Source organism: Chinchilla lanigera, unplaced genomic scaffold, assembly GCF_000276665.1.
Source record: "Chinchilla lanigera isolate Chin_1 unplaced genomic scaffold, ChiLan1.0 scaffold00055, whole genome shotgun sequence".
Classification (NCBI taxonomy): domain Eukaryota; kingdom Metazoa; phylum Chordata; class Mammalia; order Rodentia; family Chinchillidae; genus Chinchilla; species Chinchilla lanigera.
In genome coordinates, this window is record NW_004955456.1 from 6,923,606 (window position 1) to 6,930,990 (window position 7,385).

General features: G+C 61.8%; 1 protein-coding gene across 1 annotated transcript in view; it reads right to left on the bottom strand.

Moving 5' to 3' along the window:
- Positions 1-7,385, bottom strand: part of Adcy1 (adenylate cyclase 1 (brain)) — a gene marked incomplete at its 5' end in the record, with an annotated part of 96,999 nt that extends 89,614 nt beyond the window's left edge. Inside the window, 1 exon segment of the mRNA XM_005396644.2 lies at positions 7,153-7,385.

Below are 7,385 nucleotides of genomic sequence, written 5' to 3' on the forward strand. Positions count from 1 at the left end.
GATCGTGTCTCATGAAACGAAAAGGAAAGAAAAAGAAAGGAGAGGGGAGGGGAGGGGAGGGGAAGGGAAGGCAGGGGAGGGGAAGGGAAACAAAATCACCAGACCCGGGTGGCACTGGAGGGACGCCCCTCAAGGTCCCTGGGTAGGCAGGTGTCCCATACTCCCAGACACCCGCCCCTCCTCCTCTGTGCCACTGCCCAGCGCAGAACCTACCCCACGCTGCCTCTATGCGTCTCACCTGCCCCAGCATCCCAGCGCCCACTTCTCTCCACCGCGTCTGCCCAGCACAATCACACCAGCCTGCATCCCGCCTCTCCCTGCAGCAGACCCTCCTGTCCCCAGCTCCAGGCAGAGCCCACCTCCCCGGCACGCTGGAGATGGCCAAGCCCGGGATCACCACCGCCCTGCCCCCTGCAGAGCGTGCTGCGCATGTATGCGCATACGTGTGCATGTACAGGGCTCACCACGTGAGTGGCACAGAGCACTCAGCAGACCTGTTCTCAGGACTGCTCCCCGACTGTAGCCTTGGCCTAGGGTGTCCCCTCCTGACCCCTGGGCTGGGCTGGGTGGTCCTCTCCCATCCTGCGGACCCCTCCCTAACAGCATCCCGGGGGCGACCATCACCTGGCACAGTCCCTGGATGTCTGGCAGGGTGGGCAGGGGCCCGCTCCCGGCCTCCTGCAGAGCCTCCTCCAGACCCGCCCAGGCGCGCCCCGCCCCCACGTGTCCACCGACGGCTGGGTGGCAGCTGTCCTGTCATTCTCGCCACACCACGGCGGCTGCTCAGCATCACACAAAGTGCATTTTTAAATTAATGTAATTGCTCACTCTCCACATCAGGACTCCTACGTGTCCCAGAATTCGCACCATTTGACAGAGGGCAGGCAGGATGTTGCGGCTGGAGCTGGTGACAGGGACACAAGGAATTCCTGTGCTGGTCTCTGTACCTTTGGGTATGTTTGAGTTTTCCATAATAAAAATAAAAACAGGTTTTTTAAAGGAATCCGGCGGCTCTCCCTGAGCGCCTGTGCTCAAGCTTCTAACTCATGACACTGAGGTGACAGGACCGAGGAAGGAAGGAATCCATCCTCGCACAGGACAGACGGGGGAAAGTGTGGCCTTTGGTGTTTCCCGTGGGACCCCCGCACCCCACTGCCCCTGCTCCTCCCCCCCAGGCGCCTCTCCAAGTAGGCTCAGGCCGCGCCACCCAGGTCACACACTGCTGCATCCAGGGATGAGGGAGACAGCAGAGATGGCAGCGGCCAGTGACAACACAAGACACCAGCAGGAAAGCGGGGAGCAAAGGGCAGAAGGCAGAAGACAGGTGCAAGACAGGGGCGCTGAGCGCCCTGGGGACAGTCCCCACGGAGACAGCCAGCTCCCACACAGCCTGAGCCCGGCCCAGAGCTCCAGTACACAACACAGGGCCCCCCCAAGCCTTTGAGAGGGGGGTCCGGGCTGGGTCCGAGACAGCCTCACCCCTCACCCTCACCCACAGCCCCTTTGAGGTCTCTGCACCTCCAACCCTTCTGGACACCTGGACCCCAGGAGCCACCAACAGGCCAGGTCACTGGCTTCTGAACTTTCTGACTTTGGAACAAACGGTAGCCAAGGTGCTTGGCATTCAAGATGTGTCCCCCCACAGGGTCCTACTGGGGACGGGACTCTGCCTGGTACCCAGCTCGTGGTCGGCGCTCAGGAAATATCTGTGATACCTGCAAGTGCTGATGGTTCTTAAATTAAACCTCAGAGCTATTTCAAAATCTCTAGGCTATGCCAGTGATTCCTAAGCAGTGGCCACGGGGTTAATCATTCACACAGCAGGAGGGGCAACACTGGAGCAAAACCAGGTGTCAGGGAAAACAAGCCGCAGAAGCAGCTTTCTCAGATCCGTCTCCGGGGCCACCACGGTTCAGGGAAGCAAGCAGTCTGGCACAGGAGGACATTTTTCTCATAAGAACACGCTGACCATTTCCAAGGATGGCGTCACCAGGCGAGGATCCCGGCACAGGGTCCCCGTGCAGATGGGCAGGGTCCCCCCACAGGACCAGATACTTGGAACTGGCCTCCCCCACTCCCTGCACACGCCCGCCACTGCCTGGCATCTCCTACATGCCCACCGCCCACCCAGCAGCTCGCTCAAGGGCACACTTGTGACCATGCTGCTTCCAAGGATCGATGGCACTATAGCAGAGCAGCCCTCCCCCGGGTACAGGCCAGCGGACGACAGGCGTCTCACGGCGACACTTCTCATGGAGGGGCTGGATGCCAGGTGCAGGCCAAGAGCTCCACACCCTGCTCTGAGCTGCATGAGTGGGCTGGAAGGCGCCCTCCAGAGAACACACTGGGCTCAGGTTTGCAGCCACCAAAGGGCCCACTGCCTGCAATGGGCACTTGAGGGGTCATGTGCAGAGTCGAGGAGAAGCAGGCCACCAGGACTGGTGCGCTAAGCTGGGCCAAGGTCCACAGTAAGGAGCAGACCGTGGGAAGCGGCCCTGCGGCAAGCTGGCACCCTGCGTATCCAAGCTGCACGCCTCACAGCCCCACGTGTGGGCACATGGTGCAGCGGGCCCCCCAAAAGCCACTGTGTGATCAACCATGTCCCAGCTCTAGAAGGACCAGAGCTTGCAGGAAGCAAGGGGCAGAGCACTAGGCATGTGTCACATGTGATTGGTGATACAACAACAGATACGCCAAGCTGCTAACAAAAGGGATCCAGCGGCCAGGCTTGAGCCCCTGTTCACAGCAGGCGGGGTTAGGGGGCTGCTGTTCAGAATCAGCTGGGGGTGCTGCAGGATGCAGCCCACCTCAGCCCGGGTAAGCTGAGGGTACCCCCTCCCTTCCTCCCACCCCAGGATCCAGGGTCCCACTCCAACCTGAGCCTGACCGCCTCAGTCCACAGTGCAGACCCCAGGTGTCACCCAAGGTCCTGGAGCAAGCGCGGAAGGACGGCCTCACCGGGTCTCTGCCATGGCCCCGCAGCTGCCACACAGATAAGGAGAGTGGCGCCTACAGTGAAGGCGTGACATGCGAGTGGGCGTGGGTGTGTGCAAGCATGCAGATGAGTATGTCTGTGCAAGTGTGTGTGTTTGAGAATGCCTGAGTGTGGTTATGTGCACACACGAGTGCACCTGACTAAGTGGGGGGGGGTGTAGGTATCTGAGCACGTGTGCAAGTGTGGAAATGAGTGTAAGTGTATACAGGCATGTTTGTGGGGTGGGTATCGAGTTGTGCAGGTTGAGCAAGTGCTGGTTTGTGAGTGTTTATGTGAGCGTGTGCACGGGTTCGCACATGTATGTAGTATAAGAATGGCTGTGGCAGTGCGTGAGAGGGCTGTCTTGCGGGTGTGCACACACAAGGGTGTACGGGTGCCTGTGTTTATGGTGAACACATGCGTGTGTGGACACTAGCATGAACACAGGATGGGTAGCTGTTCGTCACACTGAGACACATACAGCAGACGCCTTTGCCATCACCTCCTCAGCCCCTGGGAGGAGACAGGTGCTCCGGTGGCGGGAGCTCCCGCCACAACTGGAAACAGGCCGGGGTCTGCTCCTGCATCCTGGGGTCTTTTCCATTGTGGGATCTAGCCCAGCACCCCACTTCCATGGTTCGGGGTCACCAATCAGACACACCAAACAGCTGATAGTGAGAGCCAGGCCCCATATCACTGCGGCCTCACAGTGTGGGCAGGATGGGGAGCGCCTGCCAAACAACCATGCACAGAAACCGGGGGATGCATCTGTCCTGGGAAACCACAGTGAACGACAGATCACCCCACTGACCGTGATGCAGGAGACCCACCTCCTCACAAGCCCGTCAGCTCCCACCAAGTCGGCGTCTCAGCCGCCCCCTCCAGACCAGCAGGAACCTGTTCACCCCAGGCAGCCTAGCCCTGGCAGGACAAGGACAGCATTCAAAGCCCTGTGAGCACCAGAAAGCACGGCAAGACCTCCAGGGGCAGCTCTGTGATCACAGTGATGTCTGCGATCCTGCCTAAGCCGGGTGAAGAACAGAAATGGAAGCACATTTCTTTTACATGCAGAAGCAATCAAACTGAAAACATATACTGCAGATGAGATCATGGACCTCTGCTACTGCCAAAAATTTTTCAAAAAGAGCAGTGTCCTGGAGCATGTCAATAGCGTAGCCCTGCTTGGAGGCTCTCTGCATCCCTGCAGTAAGGGACACCCCCAAGGGCCAGCCCAGCCCTGTGGCATCTCCTCTTCTCCCCACCCAGAGTGTCCCACAGCCCCGGCGTGCTCTGTAGCCTCCCTGGCCAGCTGTCCCCTGTGGAGCAGACCGCAGCCACACATGACCAGGAGTGGCTCAGCACCATAGAAGCGCATTGCTTTACTTTGTTTGGGTCCAAGAGTAGCTGGAAGCAGGGGGCTGGGCGGGGGAAGGAACCCAGGGAGGTGGATGCTGCAGGCTTCATTTACAGGCAGTTCCTGATTGCTCTTCCCGTGGTGGGGCCAGGGCACATGCCCTGGAGACCTCCCTGACATGGATGCAGGGCACCTCACCAAGCACTCCCTCAGGGGAGGAGTGGGCATCAGCAGCTGCCAACTCCAACAGGGCACACAGCTAGCCTGGATTCTGTGGAAGAGGTATGAGGTGCCCCAAACCATAGGCTGTGCCAGAGCCTCGTGCACCACAAGCGGAGCAGCAGAGCTGCAGGAGCCCCGAGGCCCTCCTTAAAGACGGTTAGTGGCCCTGCAAACAGATGTGCGCCCCTGTACAGAGTGGACTCGAATCCAGGCCCCAGCCCAACAACCAGGCTCCCTGCAGGAATGTTCAGGGGCAAGTTCACCTGACTGCAGCAGAAGGTACCCCGTGCTTTCTGGGGGCTCCACGCCAGGAGAGCCCCATGGGGGTGGAGACCCTGCAGAAATGTCCTGCTGTGTCCCCCTGCAGGATGTCCTCCTTTGTTCAGTCTGTCCCTTTGGGGCATCCACGCCCACACGTGCACGGTTACTGCCTGCCTCGCATTCAGCGCTAGGGAGGCAGCAGTGTCAGCAGGTGACTGAGCCCCAGAGGTGACAGGTGTGATGCACAGGAGGCGGCGGGGAGGCAGGAGAGGCAGGGGAGACGCCAACGCTGCCTGCTGCGCACGCCGCCTTCCTCACTCGGCACTCATTAAGGACAGGTTTCCCAGGCACCTGGAATTGTGCAGCTGGAAGAAGGACCCCCAGGGGAGCGCCCAGCCCTTCCCACCACTACGGACTGCTCCTGCTGTGCCCGGATCCTATCTATTTATCAATATCACCACCAGCAGCATCAACCTGAACACTAACATTGTGAAGAGGACAGAGGGTGTAGAAGCGACAGGAGATTTCCAGTGTGTGCCTTTCCAGGAGGAACCGCCCACCTTCAACACAGCCCTGCGGGGCGCTCTTCCCTCTTCACGCAGGTGGGGAGACTGAGGCTCAGTGAGGGAATGGTCTGCAACGCCCAGGCAGCTGAAGCTCAGGCACCTGCCCCTAAGCATCCTTGTCTCTGGGCTGGGCTTCCTTCCCCCCTGAGTAACAAGGGCTTTTCTCACTCCAGAGGGAGGGAACGAGGCACCTTGGCAGATTCCTCCCCATCTTGTTTAATCTTTCCCTGAAAGGAATGCCTAGGGGCTCTATAGGAAAAATCTCTACTTAAAAAGAAGACAATAATACAGGCTTTGACGGCCCTTACAGACTCCCTGGTGTGCACAGGGGGTCAGCGTGGCCCAGATCCCTGGACCCTCCTACTCCAGGGCTGCCCTGGCATCTGCCCTTCTGCTGCAGTGGGGAGTTCATTGTACCCACACCGGTCTGGCTGCCAGCATGAGAGCCAGGCTAAACGCAGGCAGATGGGGCTGGGGAGGATGGGAGTGCCCAGGAGGATGCCGGGCGCCGCTGCGCTGCCCGCAGGAAGTGTGGAGAAGCCTGCCCCCGTGCCCCTCCCTGGCTGGACTCCCCATGGCCACTCTCTGAGCCTCTTCTCTGTCTCTGGCCCTCACCCCTGCTCTACCTCGCTCTCCCCGACCCTGCCAACCCATCTTTGCCAGCTCTGCCCCACACCCTCTCCTTCCCTCCGGCGCCCCACCTGCCTGCAGGTCTGAGCACCTGCTGTCTCTCCGGGGCCTGCACAAGCCCGGCCCCTTACCCGGCTGCACAAGCACGAGGGGCTGGGGCCGGGCGCTGGTCCTGTGCGTTCCCCACACAGTCACGGCTTTCTGGTGCGACCCCCCCCAGTCCATCTCCAGTCCTGAATCTCCCTCTGTCCTCTTCCTTTGCCTCCTTTCCAAGCTGAGGTCCCCACCACGCTGGTGCACACCACCTCCAGCTGAACTGCAGCCAGAGCCAGGAACCAAGCCCTCCCCGGGGCTGGTGTGGGACAGGCCCCAGGGAAGGCTCCGCAAGCCCCTGGGGGCACCGTCAGTGCCCATCTCCCATCCAGGTCGCCGGGTGGGTCTGGCAGGCGTCCAGGAGGAACCACAAGAGGCAGAATTCCTGCGTCCTTGCCCTTGCCACCGTCTCCCCTGCCAAGCCCGAAGACAGTGACAAAGTTCTGCGCTGAAGAGCCAGGGTCAGGGCGACCTCGGAGCAGGGGCGGGAGAGACTAGACCGCTGTGACCTTGGCAAACCCTGCTCCTTGTGGGGCAGAAGGGATCCCCGCGGGACAGACAGGGAGACTGGAAGGATGCGAAGCCCCTTTCTGTCGCCTCCCATCCGCCCCCGGGGGCCCAAGACAGAGCGGTGAGCCCCGAGGAGAGGAGTGGGGACTGCGTGCCCGCCAGCCAAGACCCCAGCCGGCAGCCGGAGCCTCCCGCCGCCTCCAGTCCCTCTGCGGGGCTGGGCTCCGGAGGGCGCGGCGGACCCGGGTCTGGGCCCTCTTGGCCGCTCCCCGGCCACCTGACCTTGGGCCAGTCCCCCTCTCCATGTGCATCTCCCCGCTCCACGCCGCGCCCACCGGCGCTTTGTGACTGGACTGTATCCCCGTGCAAAGCCCGGGCAGAGAGTGTCCCCGGCTAGCTGAGTGACCTTGAACAACCCTTCCCCCGTCCGCGACCTCAGTTTCCCCACCCGCCCGGTCGCAGGAAGCGCGGCGCTCCCGGCACTCCCGGCGCTCCCAGGCACTCCCGGTCCCGCCGCGCGGCGCGTCGGGGACCCCACTTACCGTCCTCCAGAGACGCGGGCGCTTGGCGGGGACCAGGGTGGCTGTGACCAGCAGGTGCGAGGTAGCCACCACGAGCCCGAAGCCGACGGCCAGCAGGCTGCGCACGGGCAGCAGGGCGTAGGACACGAAGGTGACCAGCAGCAGCTGCCAGACGCCCTGCTCCGCGGCCACCGAGCCCTCGGCCGCCCCGGCCAGGCCCCGCGCGGGTCCGCCGAGCGCCAGCGGGCAGCAGA